The sequence below is a fragment of the Drosophila subobscura genome, chromosome U, assembly GCF_008121235.1.
Source record: "Drosophila subobscura isolate 14011-0131.10 chromosome U, UCBerk_Dsub_1.0, whole genome shotgun sequence".
Lineage (NCBI taxonomy): Eukaryota > Metazoa > Arthropoda > Insecta > Diptera > Drosophilidae > Drosophila > Drosophila subobscura.
In genome coordinates, this window is record NC_048534.1 from 17392630 (window position 1) to 17416124 (window position 23495).

A 23495-nucleotide genomic window follows, 5' to 3' on the forward strand; every position below is an offset into this window, starting at 1 on the left:
GTACATGTTGCCCAAAAACTAATATACTGTTGTTTCCTTTGGCTCACACTTTGGCTACCGTATAATCAAACAAACACGGGCACGAGTCCCGCAGAGTGGGAGGGAAAGGCGACAAAGAAGGTACAGCAGCAGCCGCAAACAGAGAAGAGAAGGAGAACGCAAGTCGGGCGAGAACTCAAAATATATAATACTTCAGAACATACATGTACATATATATACTTATATACTTCATGTGTATGTGTGTGTTGTAAGAAACGGCGCGCTGAAAATACACTTTGAGGCAAGTGTAGCGAAAATATTGTGGTAAATACTTTAAATTTAATGTAAGTGCCAGTGCAAAGTGCGCCTCTGGTTCTGTTTGCGGCTACACAGTAACTGAGCGAGAGAAAGAAACTCTGAAACAGAATGAGAGAGAAATAAAGAGAGTGAGAGAAAGAGAGAGAAATGCACAGTGCGAAAAAGCGAGAATTCCAGGCAGCCTGCGCTTGGCATCTTTTCGCCTCGAACGAACAAGTGTTTGAGCAATATTTTCATAATTAATGGAACGTGCACTGAGTGGCCGAGTCCCAGTCCGAGTCCATCAAGGAAATAATTACAATTTGAGGTGCCGCGTGCCAACATTGTGGTAAACACAATTAAATATAAATAAAAGGTCGGGTAAGGCGACTTAAGACACGGCTTTCGGTGCATGTGTGAAATGGATTGTGGTTTATCGAGCATCAGGGTATGTTTCCGCATCCTCAACCATACAACAATTTCTTTGCGGCTAACCGCAAAGGATACAATCAGCTTTGATGTGCAATTGTCTAGAAAAAGATTTATATTTCAAATAAATAGAAAGCTTGTTGGCTAATTTATCAAGGAGAATAAAATAAATTGCAACAATTTAAATACAATTTAAAGAGAAAGATTTGACTTAGTTTTTGCGTAATTGTACGATTCAAGCAATTTATAAATTATCGTTTGGAGAGTGTTTGTAGGAGGATAGATTTATGCAGCTAAAGAATATTCGAAGTGCAAGCACCGCCCAAACAAATAACCCAAGAGCTTTTCTATATATACATACATATATACATATATATACATATATGTGTGTACATATGTAAGGTTCGACGCGCACTCTTGAGTGGCGCTGCTGTTACAATTCGGGGGTGGAAACAGCGCCAAACTAACGGGGATCGAGCGTCGCTTTATTCTAGCTCACAAGCGAAGGCCACCTGCGAACCGTATGGATCGCAAGAGCGAGCGCGAGCCCACTCTCAGAGCGCTGTCGGCGAGCGCTAACGGCACATTAGACAGGAGCGCCTTAGGCTGTTTGCGGGGAGCGGAAACAGGCGGCCCGCTAGCACTGCTCGTCTGAACAAATAAGTTTAATCTTAGACAGAGTTAATTTTGTCCATGTTTCATTAAAAAACATTAAATAAATTAATATTTCCCCTTGCTTTCTATTTTACCCTTTTACCTGCCATCCGCCAATTAACCTCCACCTTTTCTCATTATGGAAGTTGGCCCTCAAATTTAAGACAATCTTTAAGCAATTACAATACTCGTAGAAAATGATGAAAATTTCATAATTGCCTTAAATGGCCAGCGGCATTAAAAAAGGAAGCCCAGCCACAAAGCAGGCCGCATCCTCCTCCTCGGCATCCACCCCACGAACAGGGACCAACGGAAAGCTGAAACACACAGAAGAATCTGCACTGAAGCCGCAAGGATGAGGCGGCTTATCTATGTGCATAAGTTATGAGGGCTGGGGCCAGAAGTTGCTCATCGTTAAAACGTGTTCAGTGTCACGTTGGACACGGTTCCCTCCTTGTTTCTTTCTGGGCTTAAAACAGCACTCGGTACATTTAAAATGGCTGAATAAAATTTGAACATGCTAAAGGGAATACATTAACACATATTCACAATTAAGGACAGCAAGACGAAGGCCCAAACGTAAGTCCCCCATGCACTTACGGCCCGTACCGACTGACAGAGGGATAGACACTTCCAGGCCTCACTTCACTTCACTTCACTTCACTCGAAGCCATGGGCAAGGCCCAGAAGCATATAGAATTAAACAACACAGAGAATCGGAGTCCGTGTTCCGGCTTACTTAATGCAGAGTCGAACCAAGAACCAAGTGACCGCAAAACGAGCCGACGGGCTCCCTTGCAGGGATCTACGGATGAGGAGAGTCTGCCTGACTGGACCGCAAAACCTTTATGGCCACACACACACACACAACAGTGCGGGTATATGGGTGAGTGTGAGTGTGTGGGGGTGTTGCAAGTGCAGCAGTGACATCCCTGGCAAACCCTCTTAGATAGCCGGGCTTATGCTGGAAATTTCCCAGCAGCCTGCGAGCTGCGGCCTCGAGCTCTTGGCTCGTAATTCCAGCCAACCTCTTTACGCATTGTTAATTTTTTATGGCCAAAACGAAAATTTGCACTCAAGATTTATGTGGCGGTGGACAAAGTGCTCCAATTCCATACACCAAAGCAACAAAATTGGAACTGGAACCGGAATAAGAGACCAAAAGGTAAAGGACTCCCTTTACTGTATTTGCTTGCTAGCTCTAGCTGTTCGAAAATCAGGGATATTTCTTTCAGTTTGCTACAAATAAGCAAGTGCATGTATGTACATAGATATAGCAATCCAATTTCTTATATGCCAAATATTTTCAGTAGCTAAATCATTCCTGGTTTGTTACAAAGCGCCATTCAGGGTCCTAAAGCCTTTGGCAACGAATTTGAATTTAATTTTTTAGAAATGTTTGGCCCGTGTTGTTTGCCTCTCGCTTGTCGCCCCACAATCACCGCAAAAGTGCTAAATTACCAAGTAAAATATAGGGAAAGAGCATTGCCAGAGCTTGCCAGCAACCAAATTTAATTAATGCCGAAAACGTTGGCATTGCACAGACCACAAAATCAAAGATTTCCTCCGTAATATATTTGATAAAACTAACAGTTTGGTGACCACTGCTGTCAGGGGTTTCTTCCAACTCCGGTTAGCCTTGGAGTTCTATAGCCTATCCATTAGCCCGAACAGTAGACCACAAAAGTTTGTTTACCGGCTAGGATTGGAAATGAGTGGGACAGTGGCAAAACTTTGGAGCAATATTTATGTCATCTATCGCAACGCATCGGACGTATTCGTTTCATTTAGTTAGCATTTTCTAATGAATTTCTGACCAAAAAAGTTGCAAACAATTTTTGGCTGTCGACTGCTTTTGTTCGACAAAGCCTTGAGGATACATTTCTGGCCAGAATCTGCATAAAGTGACAATAATTTCTGTTCAAATAAACTATGTTCAATGCATGTGGTTGAAATTTCTTTAAAGATTTATCAGGCTACGCTCCGCACATCCAATCAATTTCTGTTTAAGGCTTCAGCTGTCAGAATGTTGCCAAGTAATCCATAAAACGCATCGTTCGCCCGTGGGTACCCTGCTAAATATTAGCCAGCTCCCACTTTTTGCTCTGGAAAATTGAATTTACAGCGCATATTGATGGATGGATTGCCACGGGGGGTGATGTTGGGCTTTTGGTTAGTGGATGACGTTGCTGCTGATTCAGTGCCCTGCCGTGTGGCTGACATACCTTTTCAATTAGTAATTTTAATTATCGTAGCCAGGGGCAAGGTCGTTCTAAAATGTGTACCAGAACCAGTAGCATAACTTGCCACAAACGTACAAAGTGCACAACATTTTCGGCTCACAATGTTGGCTTTTGTTTCATTGTTTGTTTGCGGAAATTGAGCGCAGTATTCTGGCTCGGATGTGAGATGTTGGACAACTTCTATTTGGGTCACACAAACAAACAAGCAAACAAATTGGTTGTGGCGAACCCGATTGTAATACTTACACTACACACTCCTTCTTGTACATACATCAGAAACGATTTCAATTGAATGTCGCCCATTAGCATTTGATTTGCATATTTGCATGGCGGGGTATCAAATACAATATTTAATTTACACTATGCTGCCATTTAACTAAGCATGAAATTGCCAATTTAATTTGCCATTCATCGATTAAACTGCGAAACATAAAAGAACAAATGACAAGTGTTTAACACAATTGCTCTAAAATAATGGAATATTTTTGTTGTTTATTTTACACAGAAGCAATATCCATACAACACTTTTAATTTGCATTAAAAAGAAAATTGCCACAAAAATATGTGGAAGTTTTTTGTGGTCCATTTCTAAATGGCTTTCCTGTCTCCTAAGAGCAGCTTAAGTGGTTGCTCACATTTTGGATTTTCGATTGCACATTTCTGCTTATAACGCATATGATGCTTTCTGGAAAAACTCTTAGCTTTATTCTTATTTGCGCCAAGAGTTTTCCCCAGCTCGGCTTGCAACATATTTGCACAAAATCCATTTCAATTCCCAGCCATTAGTGTCGCCGTTTAAAAGTGGCAGAAAAAAGTTTTGTTTTCACGCTTTGGCATTAAAAGAAAACAGTTGGCCCAGAAATTCGAAGAAAAAAGTAACTGAACAAAAAGTGGCAGCAAAGTTTTGCAGTTTTGTCTGCAGTGCCCCGAATGGCCCCCTTGCTCCTGGCTCCTGGCTCCAGCTTTTCTTTTTTTCCGTAGCCATTTTTCAACTTTTGCTGTTTTTTGGGTTTCCTTTCTTTGTTTGTTTGTTTGTTTGGTTGGCTGGCGGAGAAAAAATTAAATGAAAATAACAGCAGTAATGAAATAGAAATAAGCGTACACTGACTCTGCCAATCGAACTGGTATTCCATTCATGGGTGGGGCTGTACATCCCAACGCAATCTCCCAGAGTTGACAAACTTTTGCCATCAACTCGAGGCACATGTGACTCTGTGGCTGTGGCTGTATAAAAAATATATTCTTGATCAACTGAAAGTGAAACTTTATGCAGCGCTGACAAACTTTTTAACTGCTTGACAATTAGTCATAAAAGTATACTCTCTCAGAATATCTTTTTGTAATGGCCAGGATAAGAGGGATTTTCAATTTGTTGATGTAATCCCAGAGCTGGTTTTTGCCACACTTTCGCTTTGCTAATGTCCTTGTGCGGTGTGCTAAAACATCCCATCGGGCATTTGCTTTTAAGATTTTGAAACAAAAATCTCTAATCTGTTGAAAGTTTTTTGGGCCCACTTGCATAAGTGTGCAGCAGTTTTTGACTTTTGCATTTCGCCTAATCCCTCTGCGGAATCTGCACTACGCAATGCTCTTTAATTTAATTAAAAATATCTCTTTTTCGTTTGGCTTCGTGTTTGCCAAAAAGTTTGCACTGCTCCGCAAAAAAAAGAAGAAAAAAGTATGACTAACGATGTGCAGGAGTAGTAGTAGTGCCCGCCCACTGGCTGACCAGACACGCCTACACTTCTAAGCCCTCTAAGCCAACTAGCCAGCAGGATGGGAGGAGCCATCCACGTGCCGGCAGTGCCTTTGTTGCTGCTGCCACCACTGTGGGTCATATGGGTCAAGTGGTTGGTCAAGTGAGTGGGTGAGGACTGGGATCCGTAGCTGGGAATATAACTGAAGCAGGGGACGAAGCCATGACTGGGACTGAAGCTGTGAGCTCTGATACAGAGGATACAGAAACTAGAACTGTAGCTGGGGGTTGCGGTCTCTCTTGTCGTGGCACGGGTTAAGTGGTTTTTAATGAAAGTTAGCATCCGGTTTAATGCAACTTGTTGTTGCTAATAGGGTTATGGGTGAAGAGAAACCACGTGACTGGGGCCCGGAACTCAAATCGGGACCCCAGACCCATCAAACAGCCGCAAAGTGAAAGCTTCAGTCGCGAACTTTCACCCAGACAAAATTAAAAGTTAAGTTAAAGCTTGGCGCAAAATTAAAGGGGATTAGTCGGAGCTTAAAGGACACTTTCCATTAATTGTTTTGGCTTTCGAGGTTGCCCGAGCTGCCATTGGATGAGCGAATAAATTTATTAAATTTATTGTACTCAATTTATGATCAAAGGGAAGGTCGCGTATTCTTTCCACGTCCCTTTGCTTCCGGCATTTTAATATTTGTTTTATTTTCTGTTCTGTTTATTTTATTTGGCTCTTTTTTCGGTATGGGGCCACAGCCACACTTTGTGTATCTCTTTCTTTTGTTCCTTCTGTGAGCTTTCATTTTGGCAGTGCGCACTTTTTTGCAGCACTTTTTCAGTTGATTTCCTGACCCCCATGCTTCCTGATCGGAATTCTGTATTTCCTGTACGTCCATTACGAATTTTAAATGCAATTCAGCTTTGTTGTGGCACCGCCTTTCCTACCTTTTTATGTAAAAAATATTATGGTAGCTGGTAGGATAAAGTAGAGGGAAAGCGTACAAAAATGCATCTTTGAAGTTTGGCATAAATGCTGCAAAATGTTTTCCATGATATTTGCTTGGGGGGTTGTCATTTTGTTTGTCAAAGCAAATAGTATTCCATGGTTTCACTCAATGAAAGGTAATCCTATCAACGCAGGTAGATACTGTTCTTATTTTAAACTAATTGGCTTGCATTTGCTATATATAAAACATGTTAAGTGGGAGGCTTATACTGCTTTCTAGTATTCATAGCTCATGGATCATATTCTACCCTTAAAGTTTCCTAAATGAAAAGCTCCCACCCTCTAATCCCAACGGCCCTGACACTTCTCTTTCCTACAGCTCGTTGTCTAAATTAATTTATTTACATTTGGCAACTTTGGCGAACATTTAATAAACCTAAACAGATTTTCATCTGTAACATTTGTCTTCCTTAGCCAGCTGCCGCCTCCTACTTGGCTGTGGCCAGGGGCTTTCTGGTTATCCATTTCCCCGGATAGTAGGGAATTCCCAAATGATTTTGGGCCTGCTTAGCATGCCTGTCGCCTGGCTTCGCCGCTCAGTGATTTTAATTAACATTTCTGATTCTGCGGCTTACCTCTGCCCCACCTCTGTCCGTGGCTTGTCTTTATTAGCACACCTGTGCGGAGAGGTTATACGCAGTCGGTATTCCTGTGTCCTGTGTCCCGTGTCCCGTGTCCCATTTACCATGTCCCATTGGCTTTGACTTTGTCTGTCTCTGGGCTGGAACTAATTGAATTGCTACTTGCTTAATTAAGTAGAGAGATAAGTTTGCTGCTGATTAAGATTTTGTCAACATTTAATTCGTTTAATAAAACTTGATTAATGCACTTTAATCTCCATAAATTGTATCTCTCTCCATTGCAGAGAGGCAGAGCCGATTCGCATTCAGAGTTCAACGAGTTGAAGGTTCAATAAACGCAAACCGAAGAGGGTAAGTTTTGATGGCAAATATTTGCTCTGTTAAAGATTGTTTTGACAGCATTCCCAGAGTTCTCTGCGACAGTTGCCGTCTCTTTGACAGCTGCATTCATTCGACTATGCATCTATTGCATTTATCAATCAAGGGGAATTATTTATCTCTATATCTACAAATTTATTTGAGCATTTCTCATTTCGAGATTGGAACTTTTTCCGTACATATTTAAGGAAAATATTTTCTATAAATTTCCAAATGTATTGACCCACAAAATGTTGCCTGGCACTTGAAGGCCACTGGCTCCTGCCTACTATTTCCTCCTGGCAGCAGCCGAATCAACGGCCAATCCAAACTTGTTTAACAATATGCTGACCATGGCTCAAAGGCGAAACTCGATATGCGAAAGAATGGGAGCAATGTGAAATGAAATCCAATATCCCTGCACAAAATGACTGCCGGCTACACACTCGTACAACTCGAATATGGAAACGTATTTCATTTGTGTGGGTGTGGCATGGATGGGACTATATTGTATACTCGTATGTGCATATGGGTGTGTTCAACATCCTTAATCAAACACACAAGAAATCAAATTATGAGCAAGATGTAGGGAGCTGCACAATATGGAACAGAATCGAAGGTTACCCCTTTTTTGGAGTAACGCTTCTTGAAGGATGCGAAGAACATAAGAATCCGGCCAATGTGGGATTGGTTGGGAAGCCACAGAGCGCAGCAGAGCCAATAACAGAACAGATAACAGCAAGAGAGAATAGAAGCGGCAGTGCCCTAACAGTGCTAACCGTGCCTTGTTAACAGTGCCAATAGCAGACCGAATAACAGAGAGAGAGAGAGAGGGAGAGAGGGAGACTAGAAGTGGCCCTCGAACAAAGAGAAGAGAGAACCAAGCCTCCACGATCGCTGCCGTTCAATTCGGTGTTAAAGACTCTCTCGAATGCTACTTGAGTAGCAAAGATTTCTCTCAAAGATAACCTGCGTCCAAAATTCATTTATCAAAAGGTGTTTTATATCATACCCAATAACCACCTCCACAAATGCACACATTCCATCATCTCAAACTGATATACCCCATGCCGTGTTGGGTACCAATCAGCAGCAGCCACAGTGCAGCAGCCCACACTGGCTTGGCAGACTGCCTGGTTGGCCTGGTAGCCAGCCGGGTGGCTGCCTAACTGATGAAGTTGATAATGATAAAGAGGTCAGATAAGATATGCCTCGGAGACGCCTCGAAATGAATGGCTGAGTCTGAGCAAAAGGCAAAGCAAAAGACATGGCGAAGGAAGAAGCAACATAAATTATGAAAAGAAATTTCCATGCATGTGCATAAGGAAACGGGGAATCGTATCCTTGGCACTGCTATCTGCTCGTCGCCTTCGTCGTAATTAATTTGATTTCATTCATTCAAGTCAGGGAAATGCGAAAAGGACACAAAAAAGGGAAAGTTAAATTAATTGAAAGAGCAGAACACACTACAAAAGGAATTGCGCGACTTGCTGCTGCTGCACAATCATAATTTTCAGAAAGTTGAAGGCTTTAAGAAGCGGCTCTTGCGGCCTTCTGCTGAAACGGGCTGCTGTTCTCTTCCATTGATCCAAGAGCTACCAACAGCTACAGCTTAACAGAAACAAAAGTCCTGCCCTGCGCTTTGTTGTCCGTTGTCTTCTGCTCTTCTGTCTACATCCCGGGCATGTCGACATTGGTAATAAAGCGCTCACTTGCATTTGTCCAGGATGGTGTGAGTGGAAGTGGGAGTAAGAGTGTGAGTGTGAGTGTGAGTGCGAGTGTGAATGCGAGTGTGTGTCTGAGAGCCAGTTTATGTATGCATATGTGTGAGTGAGTGTATGCTCGAATGAGGTTAAGAGCTTAATGAGTGCTGACAAGGCAACCTGTAGTTGACATATGACATTTTTATGTGCCTCGAAGCCTTCGCAACAAGGGTTTCCTATTAATGCACAACTCAGGGCTCTGTGCGCCCCACAAGGAGAGAGCCCTGCTTCCGCACAGCCTCCTCCTCTGACTTCCCAAGAAACCGAGCCCAAGGTAAATGCTAAGGTTTCGACTTAATTAGTGCCATGAGTTAGCCTCGTTTTTATGATAGTTGTTCGGCTCGCTTGTACTCTTTGGAGAGGTAAATGCGTAGAAAATGTGGCACAATTTTCGGCCATTTAACTTTGGTATTTTGGGTCTGCTGAGCATGTGTAGGAGACAATAATTTCCCACAGTTACTTATTTGCTAGAATGCGACGGAGATATGCGTTGGGTCCCTGTGTGTCCGTTTGTGTGTGTTGCGAAATGTGTTGATTAGGTGAAAAGCAAATTGAAAGAGACTGTGGGGATTTTACTGCCTGTCAATCCGAATGCAAATGGATAAGAGTTGTAAGAGAAGGGGAACCAATGCCGCCACTTCTCCTTTGCTGTGCAAACATCTGCATAAAATATGAATGCCATGCAATAAGTAGTCCCAGCGCCACTCGTAACTTCGATTGCGTGCGGATACAGTGGAAAAGCAAATATCAAAACCCAAGGACCTTTATCTGTGGATATTTCCATTTGCATGGATATTGCATTATATTTTGCTCACTGATTGCAGGTGCACACTCGTACTTGTTTGTTTTAATAGATTTTATTTGCCTTTGATACCCGCCCACGCCCACTCCCACTCCCGCTTGACAATTAGTCGCAACAAGTCAACAAGTTATGTAGTTGACGTTGCAACGGGACTAGCGGGACTAGCGGGACTAGCGGCATGGTGGCTGTGGCATAGCCAGAACAACATGTAAATACACCTACCAGTAGTTGCCTTCTGCAATCCCTCTGCAGCGCCCTCCAGCTATGGCCACGATGAGTGACCACTGGACCATTTTGTAGTCAGCCACGTTGTTTGGCACTGTTGACCACTCGTGGCGATTGTTTATCTGACTCTGATGTTGTAGTTGTCGCTGTTGTAGTTGTAGTTGTCGCTGCTGTTGATATTGCAAGCTGATGACATTAATTGTTACGTTTTCCCTTTTGTTACTATTGTAGTTAGTATCTGGCTGTTGTCGTACTTGCAGTTGTGTGCGCTGCTGTTACTGTGACGATTATTTACTCTGTTGTGCTTTTAACGCCTGGCTGAATACAAGTTTTAGCTTACCATTTTGTGGACATGATGGATTCAGTGAATGTTGTTCATAATGAAGTAAACTTTACCCGTTCCATGACTGTCCTCCTCTGCTCCCTGGCCCATATCAATTTCCCTAACACGCTCTTGATTTACTATTAGCCCGCGCTGGCAGCCCGCAGGCAGCATTATTTTTAACGACAGAGAGGGGAGAGAGCTCTGCCCTGTTAGACAGTTTTAATTAAATTTCAATTAATTATTCATATTGCAGTCGTTGGCCTCTGTGCGCTGGGTGGCCTCAGTTCCGAGGACTTCATGTGCCGCTGCCAAAAATTTATAACCAAAAGTGTGTTGCATATTTTACAACTGACTGTGGGCCACAAGGTTGATGGGAACTGAGTGGGTGTCGGTAGAAATATTTTTTGGGGGCAAGGCTAAAGCTGAGCAGAGACTACTAACATCTTGAGGTGGGAGAAAAGGTTATTCATCAAGCAGTACAGGTCTTGAAGCCACATGGAAGAGCAAGAAACTTTAAATAAATGATATCTGTAGGATCTGCTACATAAATGTAAACCTGAAAGCTAGCCTTTAATTCGAACGATAGCTCGGACTGCAAGTTTGCCACCTGAAAGGGGTTAATATAAGAATTATAATTTTCACATAGGAAATGCTATTAAATTAAGTTCAGCTGAGTCTTATATCTGTTGAAATCCGCTTATATCCCAGACCTTACATGACAAAATTTCATCTTCAGTTAGGCAGTTGTTAAACTTTTTCTCAGTTTCCACTTGAATGATTCTTTTGGACTACATTAATTAAGTTTAACAATTGCATGGCATGCAGTGTCCACTAATTGAGTGCCAAATGTTCGGGTTCACAAGTCAATTACGCGCACTGCACATCTCGCTGAACTTGAGCAAATCATTTGACAGACAAGCAGCAGCAGCAGCGGAATCGCCAGCAACTACTGTGTACAACTACAGCAACAGCAACAGCGACAGCAACAACGTGCGTGCAACATCAACAAGTTCATTATAAAAGTTAGCACAAAAGCAACGGCAGCAAAAAAAAAGCGCTCGACTGGAGCGAACTGGAGGGACTGAGGCTCAAGCGAACAGAACCCACAAATGTGACGCTTCACTAGAACTTTGCAAAATTCGCTTTTTTTCCCCTATACATACAACCCGTTATACCATGTTAACTGTAGTTCCTGGCACTTTACACGGTTACGTTTGAGAGCAGGAGGTTGGAAATAGAATAAACGGAAATGATGCTCATTTGTGTGCGACCACAAAATGGAATGAGGTAGACGGAGGAGGTAAAGGTCAGATGAAGAATAAATGCTGCGATTAACTAAGCAGGGGAAAGAAATAACAAAATTACGTAAGAGGGTTTCTGATACCCTGGATTAGAATTCACATATGATATTATGTTGAGAACATCTTTAAAATCAAACGAGAAGTCATTTAATGGTTGCTTTTCTGCAGAGTAAAATATAATTTCAAAGGGTAAAATGTACACCTAACCCGACTGACTAAAGTTTGACTCCCCTTGACTTAATCATGAATTCACTCGCGTAAAAAGGAAATAATCCTCCAGTAGTGGCCCAACACCCCTCGACATCAGATTCAATGGCTTACTGAGGGTGTCAGTCGAAACCGGAAATGACGTTGCAATTGAATTGTGAAAAGTACAAGGGTCCAAATGCGAAGTAACACGGTGGAAACATTTCCCCTCACACATACTCACACGGATGTGCGATATGTATATAAAAACACTTGCATATATTCGCACTCCTTCATTCACATTTTGTTGCAGGTTAATGGCGCCAGCGAAGTGTGTCGATGTCCGAGGGGGAAAGTGAATCCGTCAAAAGTTCGGTCTGCATTTGCTCTTTGTTATGCACATGCATTGTTAACCAGGAGCCAAGTGGGCCAGTCTTACTCGAACCAGAAGCAGCAGTGCCAACCACCATCCATCCACTCGCCCTTTTATTTCCCGGAAGTTTGTGGTGGGAAATTTCATTTATGCTGACACTTGACTTGCCCACTGCTTCTGCCCATCTCCTCCTTTTTTTTTGGCCCTTTCCCTTGAGAGTATTGTTTTTTCTGCTCTCTCTTTTTGGTCGGGCTTAATTTGCTGCAAATAAATAATGGAAACAGACGTTGGTTGAACCGTTGCCGGTTCGATTTGGCCTTGGCGGAAGGGGCCCTGGTGTCCAATGAAGTTTGTATTATGTTCGAGTTGTGCACTTTTTCCATTTCCTCTTCTGGGGCCGAGAACATTAGAGCGGAAACGTGTTGACTGAGCAGCACGCAGCAGACGAAGGAGGAGCAGAAGGAGCACAAGTCACAGGATGTTGCCGGGCCACGGATCTGAGAGGCGAACAGAACATGGATGGCTTTTGTTGCCCGGCAGGAAGGCTAGCTCCTCCTCTCCTCCACTGATATGGACAGTGACTTGGTTCGGTTCCGTTCGGTTTGCGCTCCCCTTGTAAAAGTGACAATTTAATTGTTTTGTAATTGCCAAGACTCTGCAGCGAGCACTGATTTATGGGAAAATTGAATGTGATATATTCTGCTGTGGCCTTGGGGGTCAACTAGGGTTGAGTGGGAGGCGTGACCCAAATAGTCAAATATGACCCCCAAAGGTCAGCCTAACAATTGTTTGCCAAAGGCCACAGCAGCTCATAAAAATTGCAAATGATTTTGCAATATTGATTTGGAATTTGCAATTGAATGCAGAGTAGAGGCAGCGATGGACAGATTAAGTGTGACTGGACTGAATATTTACATCGCTGCAAAAACCAAATTCATATGTTTATCTGAAGCCAGCATATTAAATATTTAAAATGTTTCTATTTCGTTTAATTCTCCGCATAAAATTAGCATCTGGAATGTGTCTGTGCACTTTAATTTATGTCGAAACGTATGCAACAGGACATAAATCTGAATCGAAATATAGGTTAATGTGTTCTCCGGAGTTCTACTCCAGGGAGGCTGCACTCCCGGCTTTTCCGTCTGGCCATAAATCTCCTCCTGCGGGTATGCAAGTGCAACATTTATCTAGGCAACTTTTAGGCCCAACACGAGCCAGCCATTCGAGTGGATGTAGGCACACGCCTAAGTAAGAGCACGTGGATCTGCAGGAACAAACTTCTCTAAAGGATTGCACTGCGTGTAATTGCCTACACAAATAATCCTACAGCAGCAGTAGGCGGCAGGCGATTCCATACCCTCCCCCGCCGAGTCACACCTCTGGCACAAAAGTTTCCTCTGTTGGTTCCACAAATAAAGTTAGTAAAACTGATTAACTCTCGGCAGCTTAGCTTGATTCTCAGAAGCTGCTGCTTGCCCCAGAATTCCGGCTGCTTGCTGCGGCATAATTGAATTTCTGCAGACGCGATGCGAAAGCCCCATAAAAATGATAGCAAACCCCGGGTTTCTTCCTCCCACTTAATGATAGTTTGTGTAACGGCGGCACTCGCTGCTTAATATAATTTTAATGGAATATTTGCCGCCCTTTTTGCAGTTGCATTAAAATCCAATTGCATTTTGTCAGACAAGCCTGACCTTGGCCAGGCGGGTGGTGCCGTTGCATCGACATAAATCTTTCCAGCGAGCGACCTGCCTGCCACACCCCATGTTTGCCTTCACTTTGGCTCTTGAAATATTTTGCCACGGCATCAGGGCGGCGTCCCTCTCAGCGCGTCACTGTCGCGCTCCCGTCCCTTGTCATTTAGGCGGTGTTTTAGTTTTGGTTTTAGTGCAAGCCATTTATTTAGAAATACCACCAGGGGGGGAGGTTAGCACCATGACGCCCACTTGTGGATAAGCAGACTGACTGCCCGGACAGACAGAGAGAAAGACAGTCGGTCTGAGGGTCTGGCAAAGACTGCGAGTTGGTCGCTGGGCTAATTCTGCCATTGTCCATGATGAATGGCTGGTGAATTGCATTTATTTAGATACTGTATGTCTGGGCTTATGCTCTTCACATAAGCTGTTGGCTGTTCATCAAATGAACTTCCTTTATTTACGCAAAATATCATTCAAGATCTTATGCCACAGGAGAGAGGAAAGAGCACTAGTAGTTGTGATGCTATCTGCTACTATATTTTATTCAACTCTTCACATACTCATACGATTACAAACGGACTCAACTAGTTATCCTTGGACCCCCCCACTTGGGCAAACATTTGCATCTCCGACTGGAACAAGCTTTCCTTTCATACATTTCTAACATTCTCAATGTCAATTGCCCTCTGGCACTTTAAACGCTAATGCTTACAAAAGGTTACCATATACATTTTTATGTTAAGAGCAAGCGAGCGAGTTGTTTGAAAGGTTAACATTTGCCATTGAATGTGACGTGTAGTCAAGGCGAGGCCACTCCTGTAGAGCGTGGCCTTTGGTTTTGCATATTAATTCATAAGATCCTCTCAAAACAGCACTTGAGCTGTGGCAAGTGTTGTGCTCTACCACAAACTAATATGAATACTCATCCACATGTAAATTAATGCGAATTATGTTATATGAAGGGCTCTCTGACTAATTGAACTTGTCCCAACATTTGCATAACAACTTTTTTAATGATGTTTTACTTTATCTCGTTGCAGGACAGAGAAAGAAAAGCAAAGGTGAGTCTTCGGAAATAATTATGAACATAAAAGTTATGTCTAGAGGCTCATCAGAATGTATTTGTTAGTAAGTAATAATTGATTTCCATTGCCATAGAACTTTATACCAATCGTTTGCTTATTAAATAATAATCCGGAACATATTTTACGCATTTTCTTTTTGTGTTTTTTGAAATTCGTTTAATTAGTCATCGAATTGAATTTCTTGTTTACTCAGCTCAAAGAGCAATTAGTGAAAATATCCATAAGCTGCAAAGATTTTACCGCCCGCCCCCACACTCGGTGCAATTATTATCCAATTTCTGAAATTGAACACACTTTTTGATGACCCCATAAAATGGAACATAAAATTCCATAAATGCTTGCTGCTCTGCATGGCTTCCATTTCTGGCAATAGGAAAAGGCAATAGGAAAAAGTGAATCAATCCAAAAGAAAATTTTCTAAAATCCATTTCTGGTTTGAGTTTTTGCCATTTTTATGCTTGATTAATTCTGCGGCTGTAAAGGGAAATAACGAAATTACTTTTGGGGTAATAAACGGAAAACAAAAAGGTAGCACTTTTCGTTGGCTCCTGGGAAAATCAAATTATCAAAATTTGCATTTAGTGTGGGTGAGTGAGTGTGCAGAAAAGTAGGCAGAAAAAACTTTTTCCTACATCAATACACCTGGGAAAACCGGATGTCGATGATGACGATGGTTTTTTCTTTTGGCATATTATTTTCTTTGACTTACTAAATAAAAAAAGTTTCCTCGTAGGGCCATGGAGGTTCGCTTATAATGAGCTTGTCATTCCATTGAAATGGATATTTTGAAGATTGTTTCATAATAAATGCCAATGAGTTCTGGTATTTAGCGTGGCAACAAATGCGAGTGCAACAGTTTTTAATTGGCAATATCCCAGCAGCAGAAAGTTTCATACACCATTTCTGTATTTGTATTTGTATTTGTCTGCAAAGTTTTCCAGCTCCGACATGTTTGATTAATGCGAAACTGCGTGGCAAATAATGAAAAATTACACTCGCCCACAAAACACACGCACATACATCAAATCCACTCCGTACAGTTTCAGACATAAAGCACTATAAACCGTTCGGTCACACACACCCATACGCATACTGAATGCACACACTACACACCACCATAAAGAGTGCGGTGCACACTTTTGGGCGTTGTTAAATATAAAATTCTATGAATTTGTACGTACATCATTTGAAAATCGTAAAACTTGCCAGTGCCTTCTGCCTGCTGCCTGCTGGTGTTTGGTGAGTGTGTGTGCCGAGTGAGAGCTGTCATAAACAGGCTGAGAAAAGGAAAAAGGAAAAGGTATGCTGTCTGCGCCTTTTTTATTATTTTTTTATTTTTGTGTAAAGAGCACACTCTGCTCTCTACGAGCGAGCACAACTTTATGTAATTATAATGCCCAGGCAAAATGCTGATGATCATGAAAGTGCTCTTCATGATGATTACTAAGTTATTTGCCCAAGTTTATGACTGTGCTAAATGCACAAGATTTTATATCTACGTGCACAAAACCATGTGCACAAATTAATAATCTTCACTCAGGCAAATTAAATTTAAAATGAAATTGCCTCTGGGCGTGCCGAAACAAATTTGCTTAGCTTAAGCTGAAAATCCCTGAAGCGGCTGCAAATAAACACAATTTTGGCAAATGAAACTATTCTTAAATTGTATGCAATTTAATTTACTCGTTTAGGGATTGAATAAATTCCCCGTAATCGTATAATTCAGAGCCAAGACTGTGCAAGACTGAAGCTTTAGACACACTTGGAAATCTATATTTGTTTTTGCTAATGATTGGTAATTAGGAAAAACATCTTCAGTGCTGCTGCAATATAATCCCTGCAGAAAGTTTTGACTGCCTGTGGAATATTGAGCGTTTCTTTCTCCTAGTCGCATACACCTCCGTGAAATCAGAATACCCACCTGCAGGTGTATAAATAGAGTCAGAAACTGCCAGGCAATGAAATGGGATAATCAATATACGAGGTTAAACTGCACGTTGACATGTGACGACAACGTGCCAGCGGCTAATGAATGCCAAAAACTACCCGCACTTTCACTCCCTTCGTTCCCTCCTATTCACATTCGCATCCCCCTCGGCACCACACCATCCTATCCTATCTGCCAGTGAACGATATAGCTGGAGCTGGAACTGGATCTGTGTGCCATGCAAAGTCATGCAAACGAATAAAAACGCTTTTATTGTAATCCGAAATGTCAAAATGCTGCAGCGGATGTTTAGTTAAATGCCATGGGGATGAGCGGACACAGGGAATACTCTTTTGCCTCTCTATTAGCCTACAATACTATCATGTGTGCCTGTGTGTGTTTGTGTGTTTGTGGGAATCCCACCTGAGCGACTTTATCGCATGCCACGCAGTTGTTTTGAATATGACTCAACTCTGGCTGTATACTTTTTGCCCCTTGGAAGGACCTCAACTATAAAATGTCTCTGCCACACACCGAGTAAAAAAGGTCTTCGGTCTATTGATTATCCATTGATAAATGGTTGACATTCTTGCTCCCTTTTTGCTGGTTGAGCGTGACTTCGCCACTCTCCAGGTTAAATAGTTTGAGAATGTCTGCCACATTAAAAAACAATTTCCGCTAAAGCACTTTCCGAGAGGAAGCTGTGGGAAGGAAGTAAGACGTGGCAGGCATGACTCGCAGGGAAATTCATGTCGAGAGAAATTTCAGCACAAAGGAAAGTATGACAGTGAAAGTAAGCAACACGCCTTATGTAACAAATCAAGTGCCGGAGGGTTCATATTCTTATGCTCTGTGAATGCTTTATGTCAGGCCAAAGGAGGAGAAAGGCAGAGCCTATTGATTTTCAGCGAAACTTGAGACTCAAAGTCTACCGAATTCATGTGGCAGATTAAATTACCAAAAATTGAGATACTTTTTTTTCGGAACATTCAGCAAATATACCAAAAGTAAGGTCAAATTATAATGAAAAAGTGTTTGGGAATAATTATTATTATAAGAATTAGTTTTACATTCAAAAGTAACTTAAAATTATCATGAAAAAGGGTTTTAGTCTTACTATTATTTTTATTCGAATTTTTGTGTTTTTCCCAGTTTTAAAATCAAAAGATTAATTGTCTATCCCCATAAAACTAGCAGCAGGTTATTCAACTGTCTGCCAGAGCCGAAAACTAAAGCTTATCCCATAGATTATACGCGCCCTGCGGCATGAACACAGCAGCATAAAAATCTCAAAGAAATATTAATAAAAGATGAGCGACATTAGTGTCTTGGTTTTGTTGCTTTGCAGCTTCTCTGCTTCTATCCTCCCATTACGTTTTTTTTTGCGTTCGTATTTTTGTATTTTTTGTGAATGTCCAACCCAAAACCGTAAAAGTAAAGAACAAGAAAGAAAAAACATTTTTACTACTTCCTTTTGCTGTTGGCCAGCATCAGCGTCTAACCTCGAGCATTCTGTTGACCTTTTTTGAAGCTGCTCTTCTCTGCTTGGCTCTGCTCTGCTTTGGGTTTTAGCCATTGGCTGGCGATGCTTTAAAGGGTCCACGAATGCAAAAAGAAAATGTCATAAATTTGTAACACTTTTGCTGCGGGGGGACATTGAGCCCCAGACGAGATGACGAGATGCTGAGACAGACGCTGAGATGCTCGAGCTGTCTTTGTCCCCGGCTTGTGGCACAAAGGGATGTGGCTAAACAACAAGAGGCAAAACTTGGCCTCTGGCAAACAATTTGTCACACATACATGGCACATAAATTATATATGTATACACACACAAGTCAGGAGATGGTTGGACTTGGTCTGTTTTTGGGTGCCAGTTTTTGCTCTCAGCATCGGTTTCGGTTTCGGTTTAGCTTTCGCTTTCTTTGACTGTTTTTTGGCTTAGTGTGTGTGTGTTTTTTTTTCTTTTGAACGAAAGCTTAGTTTGATTAATAAATTGTTTAGAGCACAAACTTACTGACTTGTGCCTAATAAAATATGAGTGCTAAAATATTGGGTCATGGCAGCATCAAAGGCCAGACTCACGAGTGCAGCCCTTTCCGATCTCTTTCTGCCCAAATTAGTCATGCGTACGTATATATGACCCAGTAATTTATGTCTGCGTTGATGTATGTGCCTCAAAGGCAGCTCCAGAACATAAACACATTTAACCTCAGTTGGCATTAGTAAGTTGCCCCATATGCTTCCATCCCTACGAAAATTTCCATAACCTTGTGGCACTCATTCCCTTTGGTCTGCAGTGCGTATGCGTAATTTGATTTTTCGGAAGGAGCTCGCCCGCTGCTTCCTTCCTCTCTCTCTTTGGGGCTATGATTTTTATGCCTTTACACATTTGTCGCTGTTGGGCAAAGTTCTGGGACTCTTTTGGGTCGCCTTTTTGATTACATCTCAATCAATTGGTGGCCGTTTTATGTGTGCACATTTCGACATCTTTCGGCCTTTCAAATGTTCATTTTAACGACGCCTGCGGTGATTCTCTCAGCCTCTCATGAAAATTTGTCAGCATTTCAATTTTTCCCCTCACCCCATGACTCTTTTCCGCCCTTTATATGTTTGTTTTGTTGAAAATATGAGCGTGAGGCTTACTCAAAAGTTTGTTTATGTCGAGTTGCAATTTTATTGTATTGTTCGAAGTTGACAAAAATATTTCAAATTGAATTTGTACTCAAAATTCAGCAAAAACTGCTTCCAGCAAGTGGAACTTAAATCTCTTAAGACCGAAATAATGAATCTTTGTTGGCTTTAAAGATTTTTCTCAACTTTTGCTTCTCTCTTTAACGTGAAAAACTTTTGTGCAAGATCTTTAAAAATTCCATTTGAAATGCCACCGTCATTTGGTTGCCAAAAAAATAAAAAGCAGAATAAACAAAACGGAGGCCCTGGGGCAAGCGTCAGTCAGAATACAATTCAATTTTGTTTAGCAAAAAATATTCTTACTCTGCTTGAACCTCGGCCTCGTCCATGGCTTTGGTGCTGGCTATTTGCTTTTGCCTGTTGGCTGTTGGTGGCGGCAGGGAAAAAGCTCACTGATCTGAAAAAAAGGGCCAAGTTATTTTATAAAATTATATTTCATCTAGCAGAAGGCACCGGCAAAGCAGGGGTCAGTCAGGTCCAGGTCCAGGAACAGCAGCAGGACCAGGACGAGGCCCAGTCAGTCGAGTGGCAGCATAATTTTCATTCAATTTCGTTCATTCGTTTAGCGTTTTGCCCAGGACTGCCAGCTGCCTGCTCCGCCTAGATGCATTCATGGCTATTCGCCATAATTTGTGTGTTTATCCACTCAGAAATGAAGCGATTTGATTTCCCGGTAAATGAGGCATTTTCTGCAATCAGTTTGCATTGGCCCATTCCCAAAATAAAATAATTCCTCTGGGGTAGAACGCAAATTAGAAAATATGCTGGAATACGTCCATACTTACATACATACATATATTTGCAGCTTCATTAAATTGTGTTGTGGTCGCCGCTGTATTATCCGCATCTTACTTTGACTGGAAGTGCACTTTTAGCACAAATTTCCTTTTCTTGTTGGCAGGCTCTCTCTTTGTTCCGACGCCTTTTAACAAGAGCCAAGGATGTGGATGATGATGATGACGACGACGACGACGACGATGCCAGAGGCCCTCCCGGTTGTCGGTTGTGGGCTGTCGGTCGTTCCACTTTGCCAACACTAAAGTGTTAAATCGCATAATTATGTCTCTCATGGCGCGCACTTCACTAAACTAAAAACTTTTGCCCAGGCAGCCTTTGGCATCGTTTTGTTCTTCGCACTTCTTAAGCACAGGGAAAAGGATGATATGATGGAGTGAAGATAAAAATGTGACAGTTGCTATCAAAGCAGACATCTAGGGACTTTCAAGTCAAGTTTTTCATGCTCAGACTGCAAGGAAATTTCTTGTTTTCAACTATTTTGTTTGCCATTGTTAACCTCATCACTCGGTATCCAGCAGTCGATCCTTTGACTTCAGTTATCCCTCCTTCTCCCTACTCATATGAGGCCCGTTTCTTTGCGCTTTTCTTTCTTGTAGTTTCCTTTGCGAATTTTGTTCTTACACCATGAGGCATTTCCTTTCGGCCCTGTGTTTGCTTTGTCATCTCAGGCTCGACTTAATTATATTTTAAGTTGACTGCTTGCATTAATGGCACAAAAAAGAAAAAGGCAACTTGAAATAAAAATTGTTTTCCCTCACCAAAGAAATTCCATTCCTCTCCCCTGCCCCAAACACAAATACAGAACAGAATGAAAGGAAAAGCAAAAGTTTGGCCTAAAGCTTAATGACTAAATTGAGAGCAAGTTTGCGCAACTTCTGAACACACATTAAAGGCAAATAATTTGCATACCCAGGCTGTGAGAAAACAACTCGAGAAGTATTTCACTAACTATTCGAGTGAAAGGGCGAAAAAAAGGACGAAAGCTAAGGGGAAAAATCTGGTAAAAGCAGCTTTAATTGTGGGACCTGCGTAAGAAAAATGGCTTGTAATAAATCTCGGCGCTGGCATACACACGCATGGACCCATGAACTCCCGGACCAAGGGACACAGGGACACACAGACACGGAAATGAGGGCAGGCCTGGAAATGCGAGTATCCTTAAGGATAAGACCCACTACAGGCGCTTATCTGGGCGTGAATGCCATGATGCCAAATCCCTTGTTGGCAATTTGAAACATTTAAACACTGAGACCGGAGTCTCGGAGTCAGAGATGGAGCGAGAGCTGGCGGAGTCCGATTTTTGCCCTGGCAACGGGCCTGCGAAACGGCCACGTTTATTGGACTCCTTGTTATGACCATCATGGCCAGGCTCTTAATCTATAAAAAACCAACTCCCACATACATATGAATGTGAGTGTGGGTAGGCGTGTGAGGGCGTAGCACAAGTCCTAACATCCTCCACAGGACTTGGGCTAAACTGTTGCTTTGGTTGCGGCTCGTTTTCGGTTTCTCAGAACAGTACATTAGAGGTATTAACTTGAAAGACACACCAACGCCAATTGCCTTTACATGTGTACATTTTTTAGAAGATATTTTGCGACATGTGTCAGCCACAAAGGTGAGGCAATTACCTCAGACTGTCATTGAGGCTGTCTTGTGGTGCCTTAGAGTCTGCCGCGGAGAACTCCTCGTAATGCCATTTGTATTACCATTTAAATTGTTTACACCGCACTTTGGCCAATTTTTCGCTCTATCAGCCCCCAAATATTAACTTTCAATTACAAGATGACAAAATCAAGTTGCCCACACCAGAACGACATCTCCGCCGGGAAACGTTCACTCGTGCGTGTGGGCGCAGACATCGTTGAATTTAAACGATTTAGCAGAGGCAGCGGATCCACCAGCTACGTTAAGCACATCAAAGGGAAACTTAATAAAGAAATCTAATATTTATCAAAATAAAAATATGAAGTGTTCTTGCAGCTAATTGATTTAAGTCGTTATGAATCCTCAGTCCTAATGCAAGAATGAGGAAAAATGTTTGTTTAACTCTGTGACTTGGGATAATCATTCATAATTAGAGAAGCTAAAACGTATATTTGCTTATACTTAACTGAATACAATGACATCTCGATTGAGAAAACACTCAACAGAGCTGCGCAACTAGGAAAGTTGGCTGCTAAAATGAATATAAAACTCTTTCTTAAATAAATATTAATCTGCATGTTTGTGCTGCCAAACACTTAAATTTATGCAAAATAATCATATGGTAAGGGTATCTGATTTTTCATGGGTTATTTTTTGGTAAATATACATATTTAAATGCGAATTTCAAACTCTTCATACTTATCAAGTGAAAAATAATCATTTTTCCGTATTAAATAAAGGGCAGAAAGTAAAACATTATAATGTAGTGTTTCTAAATAAAAGAACTGACATACACTCATGTGTAGATACGAATTACACAAAGCGAGCTCCCACTGTATTTCGAATCCCATCCGCAACCGTGTGAGCAAACAGTTTGACAACTGCCTCTAAATGTGTAATCAAATATGAGAAGGCAATGCGTGGAAGAGTCGTCTGTTTTCCGTATTTTCGTGCGTCAGATGCCTGAACAAACAGAATTTAAGACGACGGACTCTCCAGACCGAGCCCACGCATCGTATGCGCTTTGCATAAGCGTCAAAGTAAATTTTGTAGAATTCCGCATGAATTGCGCTCTGATGATGACAACGAGCGGGAATAGTCACGAAATACAGAAACTGGGAAAAGCTGAAAATAAAGCTAGAATGAGAACGAAGATTTGAATACCCTTAAGTTTCGGTTTAAATTTGTTAAATTTAAGAACAAGTTTGCTTACAATCAGACAGATGGATAGAAGCTTCACAGGTGGATATATCCTTGGAAAACCTTTAAGATTCTGCGTTACGAAAAAATACAAACAATCACAAAACTTTCCGAAAGAGTGTAAAGTGGGTTTGCTTTACAGAAGTAACAGTTGCGGAGCAGGGCAGAAAAAAGTCCTGTCTGAGTCGGTTACAGCGCAAATCGGTAAATTGCAAAAACATGTTGCCACTCCT

General features: G+C 41.8%; 1 protein-coding gene across 2 annotated transcripts in view; it reads left to right on the forward strand.

Annotated features, from left to right (window-relative positions):
- The window catches only part of LOC117899988 (insulin-like growth factor-binding protein complex acid labile subunit), a 52519-nt gene that overhangs the window by 8838 nt on the left and 20186 nt on the right, over positions 1-23495 (forward strand). For both annotated transcript variants that reach the window (XM_034810157.1, XM_034810158.1), the window contains exons 2-3: positions 7170-7236; positions 14955-14975. The gene's annotated coding sequence lies outside the window, so the exon portion shown is untranslated. The remainder of the gene's footprint in view (positions 1-7169; positions 7237-14954; positions 14976-23495) is intronic.